Source organism: Pan troglodytes, chromosome 10, assembly GCF_028858775.2.
Source record: "Pan troglodytes isolate AG18354 chromosome 10, NHGRI_mPanTro3-v2.0_pri, whole genome shotgun sequence".
In the NCBI taxonomy this organism is placed as follows: Eukaryota; Metazoa; Chordata; class Mammalia; order Primates; family Hominidae; genus Pan; species Pan troglodytes.
This window is the reverse complement of record NC_072408.2, coordinates 36,494,400-36,507,801: the sequence shown is the minus strand read 5'-3', so window position 1 is coordinate 36,507,801 and position 13,402 is coordinate 36,494,400. Positions and strand designations below refer to the sequence as shown.

The following is a 13,402-nucleotide window of genomic DNA, read 5'->3' as shown; positions in this document are numbered from 1 at the left end:
CAAATACTTCAATAAATAATCAATCAAATTGACTGTGTGGTTACAATTGCAAATATTCTCATAATGTTGAGAAAATATGTGATCTATCTTTCATAAATCTACTGCACCTTTTGTGAACCCTGACCTTCACCTTTTACTGTTCCAAAGAATCAGAATAAGGATATTTGATACATGTTTTAAAAATGAAATAAGTTCATTAAACACATTTTTAAAGTAAATAAAAAGTAAAAATAATTTGTAATTCCATAATTCTGAAGTAGCCATTGTCAATATTGTATAGCTTCTGTCAGTAGTTTTTAAAATGTGTGCTGAAGTCAAGTTTGGAATCATATATTTATTATCTTTTGATCACAATAATACCAGGTAGTAATAGAAGGAATTTTGCTTCCAAACAAGGCGGTTAACAGGGACTATCTTCGTCCTGCCTCCTGAGAAAAATGAAAAGAACAAAGTACATGAGACAATGGTTTTCAACACAGTAGCAAAAGACAATGACGCCTGAGAGTCAGGAAACAATAGAGGTGGGCCCTATGATTGCCCCCATATTATTGTCTAAGGAGAGATTTGAGGCTTCATTTCAGGAAAGAACTTACTCAGAGAAATGCAGTCATTCTAAGTAGTGGAGATACAGCTGTAAGCTCAGGAAGATCAAGAAAGCTGGAATAAACAGAGAAGGGTGCCAGAAGGAAGAGAAAAGAGGGGGGGAGAAAAGAGAGAGAGAGAGAGAATCTAGCCATCTGCAGAGGTGCCCCTCAAGACTTAGCTGTGTATTAATCATTGCATGTGTGTGAATAATCTACTGAGGCTGGTAAAAGGATGACCAGAAAGGATTTGAGAGAACAGCCCCCGGATATCCCATAGGATATAGTAGAAAAGTTCTAGCCAACATGGCAAACCTTATAATTATGGAGTATTAGGGAAAGTATTCAGAAGGGTTTTCCCTCAATAGTGGGAAAAATTAGGCTTACATTAAATATTATTCTTGCCTTGCCTAACAAAGTTTAAAAGTGAGAACTGGGCCTGGTGCAGTGCCTTACACCTGTAATCCTAACACCCTGGGAGGCTGAGGCATGAGGATTGCTTGACCCCAGGAATTTGAGACCAGTCTGGGCAACGTGGAGAGATTCTGTCTCTATAAAACTTAAAAATAAAAATAAAAAAAATAAAAAGCCGAGAGTGGTGGCATGCACCTGTGGTCCCAGCTTCACTGAGTGTAGAGGAGGGAAGGGCATGTGAGCTGGGAGGTCTAGGCTGCAGTGAGCCAAGATCCTGCCACTGCGCTGCAGCCTGGGCAAAAGAGGGAGACCCTATCTCTAAGAAAAAAAAAAGAAAAAAGAAAAAAGTGAGAAATGAAAGGATTAAACTCTTCCAGATATCTCATCCCCAAAAATAAGCTCAAATATTATTTATAGGGAATACCTTTACACAATAAGGAGAAATTTACAACATCTGGCTTCCAATGTAAAAAGTAGCAGATATGCAAAGAAGCAAGAAAATGTGACTTATTATGAAGAGAAAGATGAATTCATGAAATTAGACCTATAAATGACTCAGATAATAAAATTAATGGAAAAGGACAATAAATCATCTCTTATAACTGGAAATCATAGGTGAACTTTTTTTTAAATAATAGTTTTAGCCTTTGTCTTTCATATTGGCAGGTAAAAAATCAACCACCAAATTTGAAGCATAGAAGAAAATAGTTGCTGAGGTTGCTTATAATCATTCCTACTCTCTGTATTCCCTTAGATACTCCTATAGTGCTTAATGTGAATAGTTTGTTAATATTGCTGTACAGGATTATATTGTATAATTTGAAGACAGACTATGCTATTTTATTATACTCCATCAATCTATAATATATTATTAGACTGATGCCCTATCAAAAATGCTTTGTTTGTATAATATATTTTGACAAATTTTACTACCATATGTTCTGTAATAAGAGTGAATTTTTGTACTTGCAGAAACTGCCACTAACTTTTAAAGTTGTTTGGTTTTCAAGGCACTGATGATGGATATGTACGAAGTCCATGCTGTCTGCAGAATTAACCATCACACCAGAGCAATATTGCTTTTTGTAGAATTGTCCTAGTTAATGAGCCCAAACTCTGCCTGATGTTGGAAATTTCATAGAGCGTAATTAATGTTGAATTGAATTTTGAGCTTTTAGTCAGAACCTATGGTCAAGTGCTTTTAGGAACACTGTTTCGTTTTGTTTTGTTTTGTTTTTTATTTTATTTTGCTTTAAGTTCTGGGATACATGTGCAGAACGTACAGGTTTGTTACAGAAGTATACATTTGCCATGGTGGTTTGCTGCACCTATCAATTCAACATCTAGGTTTTAAGCCCCGCATGCATTAGGTATTTGTCCTAATGTTCTCCCTCCCCTTACCCCCAGCCCCCCAGGTGAACATTTAAAAATAGAGATGAAAATCAAACTTCATCTGTAGTACAAAAAATGTTAAAGGAAACCCTTCAGGCAGAAGGAAAATGATGCAATTGAAAAGCTGGATGTTCACAAAAGAACATGAGAAATGATAACTATATGGGTAAATATAAAAGATTTTTTGTTATTATTCACATCTCTTAAAAATATATAAAGCAAAAATAATACAACTTATATGGAAATAAAATGTATGGCAAGTATAACACAAATGTCAGAGGGGGAAGAATGAAAACATAATTTTGAAGGTCATTGTATTTATGGTGAACTGTGTATCTTAAACGTAGGGTGTGATAAGGTCAAGATATATACAATAACACTGAAGCAACTACTGAAAGCACTAGTAGGCCAAAGAAGGATATAAAATGAATTTACAAATAATACTCAATTCAAAACACAACACAAAAAGAAGAAAAATAGATTTAACAAGATATAAAAATAGAAAATAGCAATATATCAGATTTTAACTCTATATTATCAATAATCACATTACATTTAAATGGTCTAAACACACTAATAATTAACAGATATCATCAGAATGGATTTTAAAAGTCAAGAGCCATCTAAGCAGTTTCTATAAGATGTCCACTTTTTAAAGACACAACTAGATTAAAGGTTAAAAAAATAGAAAATATACACCATATTAACATTAATCAAAAGAAATCAGGAGCATCTATATTAATATCAGACAAGCAGTATTTTAAAATGATATGTGGGTCAATTCATCCAGAGAATATAACCATTCTAAACATGTATACATCTAATAAAATGCATGAAACAAAAACTGAGAGACCTGTAAAGAAAAATAGGCATATCCATAATTATAGTAGAAGACATCAACACTCCTCTCTCAATAACTCATAGAAATAAGACTATTTCATATAAGTAGACATAAGAAATAAGTAAGAATATAGGAGACTTTAAAAGCATTCTCAACCTACTTTATCTTCTTGATAATTACTCAATACTACACCCAAGAAAAAGTAAAATATACATTTTCTGGAAGTGCATTAAGAACAATTACCAAGTAAGACCATATTCTATGCCATAAAACAAAATTCAATAAATATAAAAGCTTTCATAAAAAGTTCAAACATGTACAGACCATATGTCATAGCTATTACACTCGTAGATATTTACCCAAGAGAAATAGCAGCATTTGCATACAAAGAACTATACACAAATGCCAATACCATTTATTTCTTAATAGACCCAAACTGGAAGGAACCCAAATGTCATCAACAGGTGAATAAATAAATAAATTGCAGTGTATCCATAAAATGGAATACTTTCTGCAATAAAAAGTAATGAGTCATTGTCACTCACAAAGAAATGGGTGGATCTGAAAATAATTACGATGAGGCCAGATTCCAGGTCTGCAAAATTCTAGAAAATTCAAACTAACTTATAGTGGCAGAAATCGGATCAGTGTTTGCTTGGGGAAGAAGAAAGGGAGCAGTAAGGAGAGATTATAAAGAGGCCCAAGAAAACTAAAGTTTTGAGTGTAGTTAATATTCTCATTTTTCTGACTTTGCTAATAATTTTATGAATGTATACATATATCAAAATATTGAACTATACACTTTAAGTATGTGCAGTTTATTGCATGTCAATTACAGCCTCAATAAAGCTATTTTAATACAATAGTCATTGTATTAGGATTCTCTAGAGGGACAGAACTAATGGAATATATATATATTTATTATATATATGAAACATATATTTATTATATATATGAAACATATATTTATTATATATGACATATATTTATTTATTATATATGAAATATATATATTATATATGAAATATATGTATTTATTATATATATTTATTATATATATTAGAAACTTTCTTTTAACTCCCCTAGTTGCAACATTAAATGCAGAATCCCTACTTAGTGGGCCCAAATCAATAAATTCAGCCAGATCCAACTCTATGTTCCTTCCACCCTTATATCCATTCCTATGCCTGTTCTTCAGTTTTTGGTTTATAGAAATTAGAAAACTCAAGCAGCTCTTTTCTAGTGTAGTGTACCTCCTCATGGGTCACACTCTCAGCCTCGCCTCTAGGGGCCCGCTGAGACTTTAGTCTAGTTATAGGTCTAGAAGCAAACAGGGGTGTTGGGGGTGGCTCCTGAGGAAAATCAACATTATCTTGCCTGGCAAATGTCTCAGGGGAGGCCATCACTGTTGCCTCAGGCAGCACAGGGTTTTCTCCTTAGACAAAGCTGGAAGGGCTGATGGCAGCATGGGTTGGAGAGGGGATGTTGGCATTTCTGGGGATGGGGAAACTGTTTCTTCTGGCAAAAAAAGGTTCATTAGACTTTACAAATTCAGTATTTCCAGCTTCATCACGGTCCTCCCACATTTCACCATTCCAAGTTGCAGGGTCCCATTCTTTTCTAATCAATGCCCTCACTTTAACAGTAGACACCTGATGGGGCTGTGCATGCACCTTTCGTTGCAGGTCAGCCACTCGCATGATAAGAGCTTGTTTCTGTTTTTCCATAATTTCAGCTCTTTCTCTACAGGAGATAAGACTGTCACTCAGGGCAATCTTAGCAGACTTCAGGCTCAGTATCTGCTTCTGAAGCCGGGAAATAGAATCCCTGAGTTCATCATTTTCTTTCATCATTTTGTCCACTAAACTTAGGAGCAAACAACCAGCTTCATTATGTTTCTTGGTTCTCAAAATATAGTAAAAGGTATTTTGTAGAGTCACTAAACTCCTTGCCTCTCATGAACGATGAGTCAGGAGTGTCAAATGCATTTATTTTGCATAACTCTCTAAACAGTTCAAGCCAAGGACTATCAGTGTTCTCCATAGTATTAGAAGTAGAGTTCTTAGAATTTTTTGGTCTAATCATATTAAGCAGGCAACTCCAGAAACTCCAAAACCAATGAAAGAATTCTATCCTTAATATTCTGTTCCTCTAGAACCACTCCTGGTACCAAAATCTGTATGAGTCAGGGTTCTCTAGAGGGATAGAACTACTATAAATTTTATATACATATATATATGTATGTAATATATATTTTATATACGTATATATATATATATATATGTATATAAAACGGGGAGCTTATTAAGTATTAACTCACATGATCACAAAGTCCCACAATAGGCTGTCTGCAGGCTGAGGAGCAAGGAGAGCCAGTCCAAGTTCCAAAACCAAAGAACTTGGAGCCCAATGTTAGAGGGCAGGAAGCATGCAGCGGGGGATGCTAAGCCAGTCTCTCTTTTCACATTTTTCTGCCTGCTTATATTCTAGCAGTGCTGGCAGCTGATTAGATTGTGTTCACCCAGATTAATGATGGATCTGCCCTTCCCAGCCCACTGTCTCAAATGTCAGTCTCCTTTGGCAACACCCTCACAGACACACTCTGGATCAATACTTTGTATCCTTCAATCCAATCAAATTGATACTCAGTATTAACCATCACAGTCATACATATGACTTCCAGGAAATCATCATTGAGTTCTTTGAAATACACACATAGAAACCTAAAGAGTACTGTGGTTATAAGAAATGGGCAACAAGAACTAGGCTTCCTTATGTTTCTAAAGTTCTTTCATTAATCCAGAAGAAACAAACCTAATAGCAAGTTTTTATCATAATGTCTAAAAAATATTCCCTGGGAGTAATTCAGTCCTATAGGAACATGCTTTCATGGTTTAAACCTCTAGTTATGTTAAGTGCAGAGCAGAAGTAATGCATTAAATGTTTCCTCAGTTACCAAAAGGAATGAATACATCTGCCAATGTTTCTAAGCAAGTCCTATGCCAGGAGAAGAAAACTGATCGGCAAAAAATAATATTTTATTTTTTAAAAAATTTAACTGTCCCCAAATTACAAAGGCATATCAATCCAGTATAGCTTCAGATTTACATTTCTTACATACAGATTAATAGTGCTTATGTTTATTTCCATGACTTCCTCCACCAAATTATTTGTTTGGGGGATCAATACATATTTTGCATTGCTTATAAGTAATTAAACATGGCTTTTTTTCCCTTACATTACCAATGTAGTTTGGATCTTTTATTCTAATAAACTTGTTAACTTTTCCTTCTTTAACTTTCATGGTACCAAATACTAAATTCTCTAATAGAAAAAATAATGATGGAAAATAAACTTACCTTTTAACAATAAATTAAACAGTTCATCTTTCACATTTCATGTTTTGATTTGAGCTATCAACAAATAATCTTACCCAAAATATCTCTAAATCTAAATGACCTGGAAAAAATATTTTGTTTGATTTTCACCATTTCGTCATATCATAGAAGTTTAAAGGGTTTATTTTGGCCATATCTACAAGAAGAAATTGTGTTACATAGCTACAGGAATAGACAGGATGGAAGATAGATGGTAGAATGGGAAAGAGACCTTTAGAAGTCACTCAGGTTATTTTCATTTGCAACACACTCTTTAACAGAAAATAATGACAAAGTATGGTAACATGTAATTTATTCGGCACTTAATATTTTAAAAACACTTCCTTGTACTTTGTTTTATGTGCACAAAATTTGATTTATACTAAGTCACCAGGTATCAAATATCGATATGGCAAGTGACAGAAAAGGCAATGGACTGAGATACAAAACTAGTAGTTGGATAGGTGGGTAGGTAGATCAGAGAGATTAGCTAGCAAGCTAGCTAGCTAGCTAGCTAGCTTTTAGAAATAAAGACTTATTTTAGAAATAAGATAGATTGATAATGGTACTAGGGTATACAAAATTGTTTTCTCTATATCATGAATTACAATTCCTTTTATAAAGTGTACCAGGTCATAAACAGCTGATTTTCTATATTATCTTTTAATACTTTACACTCACAAAAAACAGTTATTTTCTTAAAAAATAAACTAGACTATGCTTGGCATTAATCATGTGTCATTAAACAAAGCAATCTGACACAAATACAGCATAACCTAGTCTTCAAAATTAAACACCAAATTCAAAAAGACTATTTGTGATTGATTCTAGAATATATTACAGCATTTTTCCATCCATGCAATTTATCATACTTATCTAAAAATTTTTAAAAATTCCTTGAGAGATTGACTTTGAGAGAAGAATAAGCAAAATATTTTTTCACTCAGGAACATAGCATATTTTCCAAGTTTTCAAAATAAAAGTATTATTTTAATAATTTCTGCATTTCATAGATTTAACGTTTGTATTGTTACTTTTCTAGATAGAGGCTTTAGTCATTTTGCTTTGCCCATTACAAATCTTATTTGAGAACTTGAAAACTTACATTAATTTGATTAACCGAAGGTCTTGATACATCATTTTTCTGTGATGTCCCACTGACCTTTAGAAAAGTTGTGTTATTTTCTTTATGATGTCTTATCTGATCTCAAAAAGAATGTGAACAAAAGACAGTAAGCCTTTGCACTCTGAATCTCAAGGTGACATTTAAGACTGACATCCAGCTAGCAAAAGTACATCTCAAAATTTATTCTTGTCCCATAGGGATAAGCAAATCATTAATGTAAGAAGGTATCAGGCCATTAAGTGCTTTAAACGTCAACAATAAAACTTTAAAATCAATGCAAACCTTGACAGGAAGCCAATATGAAAACTGGAGGACAAAAGTGAAGTACTTTGAACAGGTAAGTAGCCTCACACTGTGAATGAGCTGAACCTTGGAGATTGATTTATCAAAAAAATCGAAACATCTGGATGTTGAACCAGTCCAGTCTCCATGATTATCACATTGCAGTCGTTTCAGTACTACTTGCATGTCTTTACTCAAAAGATGTGCTGTAGAAGATAACTGTTAACAAGAGCAGCATTTTACATTGAAACCAATAACTAGGTTCAAATTAATAGGAACATCAACTTTTGCACAATACTGTAGAATTCACAACATACTTTTTCAAATAGTATTCCACAAGATCTAGGAACAAGGACATTCACAATTGAAAGAATATATTTATGTGCTTACTTTTGTGATACTAGTATTCCAATAATAAACTTAAAATTGTTGAATAAAATAATAAAAAGTGAGAGTTATTTGTTCTAAATCTTACTTCTGATTGGCAAAGTTTGCAATACATGGGGAACAGTTCTAATTCTTTTTCAATATACTTCTGCCCATTTGATGACTTTCATAAAGATAATGATAATAATAATAGCTAACAGTAACTGAGCACTTATGAACCATGCATGGTCTGATATAATCTACTACTGCTATTCACATTTTATGGATGAGGAAACTGAGGCACAGATAGACAACACGAAGTGACTAAAATTCCGCAACTTTTAAATGTCAGAACTAGGAAGGACATTGACCCCAGAAACTGCTATGTAACATAACTCTTATATATTTGGTCATATATTTATTTATTTGTGTGTGTGTGTATATATATATGTATACAATAGTATATATACTATTTTAATGCATGTGCTGTTTTAATCATTCATATCTTTGTGTGAGTATGCGTATATGTAATTTGAAATATTGTGATACTGTTGTCACATTACAAATAGCAAAAAAGTAAAGTGAGAGGTAAATGTAGTCTTCAAATAGTTATCACCCTTTCTTTAGTGAATAAAATCTTTGTATGCCAGTGTTTATTGGCAAGTGACTATTTCAAACTCAGTGATTGGAAAAATTGTTCTGTATGCTCTTTTTTTTCCTTCCTCCCTTAAAGGAACCCTACGGAGGGTGACTTTGCTTTGATTACACAGGGTTGGATAATTATAATGACAAACAAGACTCCCCAAGGTATACTCACATAAGTCTTTATTAAAAGAAAAGGGTATGGTACGACAGGAGAAGGACAGTACAGGCAATCAGTGATGGTTTCCAGCCCCTAGGATCCCATCTCAGTCACACAGAATGTGCTTTGTTTTCAGATTATGAACCACAAAGATACACACGAACTGTCTTGATTTGAAGGGAGCCTGTGCAAAACTTTACATCAGGGTCTTTTGTATCCCATTACTCACCTAAGTAAAGCCAGCTGTGTAACCAGTTAAGTAAGGAGTAAAACATTAATCTGAACATTTCTAAACAATGTAAAAAAGCATGCTCCAAGCTGCAACAAGCCAAGAGTCAGTTTCAGTTGTACAGGCACGGTGTTCACTATTGAGTGAAGCAATTCATTGAGCAGGTACTCAGTATTAGTGGACTCTTTGGACACTCACCTGAAACTTGATACTTCTCTCTTTGTTGAACAGAGAAAAAATATACCAGCCTCCTCTGGAAGCAGCGAGGGAAAATTTAAGAAGTTGGTATTTACTGTATATCTTAAAAAAATCCAAAACATCTACCCACAATTTTTTAAAAATATGAATGACAAAGTTATAGCCATCAAAAAAAGGTGAGAACATGGGAGTGAACATCCTTCTCTGGGGCTGGGAGATGCAATGGTAGTGTTCCCATTCTTCATGTCTTTAGCAGATAAAAACAAAAAACTGGAAGATGAGAATATTAGTAGGAAGCAATAAGGAATGAGGCAACTCATTTGAGCAGCTAGAAACAGAATACCCACCTGTGGCTCAGAAACAATAATGTATAATTCATGTGCTTCCAATTTGATTGATGCCAACCTGAATCACGAACAGCAGCTCAGGATAGTTGTTCCTGGATCAGAAGAGAGGTTTCAAGTCAGAATGTTGCTATGTTCACTATTGTTCCTGCACTGTGAGTAATAAATCACCTTATTATCACCACAGCCCCTACATCATAATGGTGACTATATGTTGCCTATTGACTTCTAACTTATATATTTATTGTTGCTCTGGTAACATTATTATGCATCTAATAAATGTAACATAATATTTTTTTATACTTTTAAATAAATGTTAAGAAACAAAATCCAGACACCAAGTTTTTCTCTTGTCTTCAGGGTTGGGAGGTTACATAAGTGTTAAAGTCTATTGGTCAAGCAGGTGAGGGTAGATGCAGGTGGTGGAAATAGGTAGGTGGTATGTGCGGAGAAACTAAGATGAAGACATGTAATTTTTTTTTTTTTTTTTGAGACAGGGTCTTGCTCGTCACCCTGGCTGGAGTTCAGTGGCACAATTATGAGTCACTCAAGCCTTGTTCTCCTGGGCTCAAGTGATCCTCCTGCCTTAGCCTCCCTAGTAGCCAGAACTACAGGTGTGCACCACCACTCCTGGCTATTGTTTTTTTTTTTTTGCCAGTAGAGACGAGGTCTCGCTGTGTTGCCCAGGCTTGAACTCCTGAACTCAAGTGATCTTCCCACCTCAGCCTCCCAAAGTACTGGGATTACAGGTATGTATGAACCACCGTGCCCAGCCATTTGATTCTTTAAAAAGAGTGAACTGTGGAGTCAGATTCTCATCACTTATCATATAAGATTTTTTATCTTTTTTGTCATATCTTCCAATGACCTTCTTATATCTTAAAGTAAACTGAAAATGTTAATACCAAAACTCATACTGACCAAGACAGGTATGACAGAATCAGTAAATTGTCTTTACTGCTATAAAATTTTCATATGCCCATTTATATCAAAAGTGAATGTGAAACAGCAGGACATCAAATTACTTTGGATTTCCTGTAGCCACACATGTGTAGTTTATGAAAAAACATGAATTCTGATAATGCTTTAGGTCATGTGGAGAAACGAGGCTTCTAAAATAGTGCTTAGAATCAGTGAGCTAAATCATTAACTATCGTCTATTCATGCTGATATCTTCTTGGTAAGCAATTTTCTATTTTTTCCCCTAGAGGAAACTGACTTTTGTCCATTGTTCCAGCTGTTAGAGTGCACATCTTTCAATTCAAATGCAAATTGCATCAAAAGTCTTATACATGCTTCTTAATCTAAATTTGACAATGTTTATTAATAGAGAAATAGACTACCAAATATCTTTCAGCAAGGATTATCAATATTACTAAGTTGTGTAACAAATGCATTGAATATTTTATCGGTTCACTCATAAATTTTTGACTTTTGATAGGATAATAACCGCTCTGTAGAAAGACATTGCTGTTTCTCAATAGAAGAAGCTAACCATTTCCTGAAAACGGAAAATATGAACATAGTAGGTATTCGTGTTCATTACAGGAAACCCTGGTTCTATGTGACCTCCAAGCTAATTTCAGCAGAAATTCATCAGAAGGGTTAAAAACCATTCCCTTATTTAGGAAATGCTCTCTTTGCTGAATTCAAATTTAATAGTATGACATAAATAATAACACAAGCAAGGAGGAAAGTTGTGTAAAGTATATCCTAGTGAAAATGAGATCTCTGGCATAGCTGGACTGTAGGTGTTTCAAGCTATTGATTATTTATATTTGCTTCTCACATAGGGTGCAAGACTCATAACTTACTTCTACCCAATTCTGTTAGAACCAGATTGAACACCACACTCCTTTCTGGTAGAAAAGCCAGTGTCAAATGCTGGCTCCCCTTGATCATACAAGTAATGCAGAAGCTGATATCATGGGAAATGGATGCCCAGCAGGCCAGCCTTTTTTTTTTTTTTTTTTTTTTGAGATGGAGTCTGGCTCTCTTGACTAGGCTGGAGTGCAGAGGCGCAATCTTGGCTCACTGCAAGCTCCGCCTCCCGGATTCACGCCATTCTCCTGCCTCAGCTTCCCGAGTAGCTGGGACTACAGGCACCAGCCACGAAGCCCGGCTAATTTTTTTTTTTTTGTATTTTTAGTAGAGACTGGGTTTCACCATGTTAGCCAGGATGGTCTCGATCTCCTGACATCGTGATCCACCCGCCTCGGCCTCCCAAAGTGCTGGGATTACAAGCGTGAGCCACCGCGCCCGGCCACAGGCCACCATTTCTAAGCAGTGAGGAGTGCTCAAGTTTGGCAGCCCGTGCCTGCTGCTATGGCTGTCTTTGCTCCTTGCTGCACATAGCCCTGCTATAAAAAACTGGTTCTCACCCATCTCTCCAATGATGCTGTTTGCACTGCAGTCAAGTCTTACATTTTATTAGCTTATGCTAAAGGGTTCTTCTCTTAGAAGAAGGATACGTCAACAAGGGAAGCCCTCTCCTTTTGCGCTTCATTCACCCCATGCTGACATCTACCATAACCTGTAATGCGCCATCCTTTACAGGCTTCACTACTGGCAGCCACTTTCCTCTAAAGTCTTACTGCCTGGGAGATTCTCTGCCCGTATAAATTTGGGCCTAATAACATCTTCAACCACCATTCCTCCTTCCCAGAGATATCACCAAGGAATCTGCTTTCTTTTCAACCTCTGAAACACAGAGTTCTTTCTGCCTCCCTTCCTTTGACAATACACTATCCATAGAGAAAGCTAACCTTTCTTGATAGTAAGGAAGATCCAGAATTAAAAGTAGGGAAAGTTCTATTTACCTTGGAAGTAAGCAAGAAGTGGTCCTTTTCTTTCTTCATATTCTGCCACTGTTCTCAAATACTCAGAAAATAATTAATACATAATCCTAAATACTATCATACTCTGATGGAAGTATTATAGATAGCGGTAACACAAGTTAAGGGCCTTGAAGCTGGAATAAAGTTAGCAAATTTTGTAACAATAAGATCAGTGTAGCTGGGGCAAAGTAAGCAAGAGGGAAGTTAGAAGACAATTTTGGAGAAAAATGCATGAGCTAGATTTGTATAACCCAGGAGCTACAGGGAAGGGGTTTGAAATTCAATTGAGTGTTTTGAGCTGAGGCATAATGTGATCTCATATGTTGTTTTTAAGATAAGTACTTAAGATTGTTATTTTGAAATATTTCAGACATAAAAATTATGCACAAAGAATTATACAATATTTGTCTTATATTGTTCAAGGAATAAAAGAGCAATATAGTTGATGTATCCTGTACTTTTCTTGATCATCATGATCATCATCTTTCTATTCCATTATCCTCAAACACTGGTAACTATTATTCTAAATTTGGTGGAGGTAATTTCCATTATTTTATACTTTCAGAGCATATTAAATGTTTATGTATACGGCATTATACTGTACACATTACTT

At 35.0% G+C, this 13,402-nt stretch overlaps 1 long non-coding RNA gene across 1 annotated transcript; it reads right to left on the bottom strand.

The window, feature by feature from the left end:
* Nucleotides 1-314: 314 nt before the first annotated feature.
* Nucleotides 315-10,049, bottom strand: LOC107967752 (uncharacterized). The gene is made up of 4 exons (XR_001708468.4): nucleotides 9,956-10,049; nucleotides 8,014-8,232; nucleotides 7,711-7,806; nucleotides 315-428 (listed from the first exon to the last, which is right to left on the bottom strand). It is a non-coding gene; the product is annotated as an uncharacterized LOC107967752 (long non-coding RNA).
* Nucleotides 10,050-13,402: the final 3,353 nt, after the last annotated feature.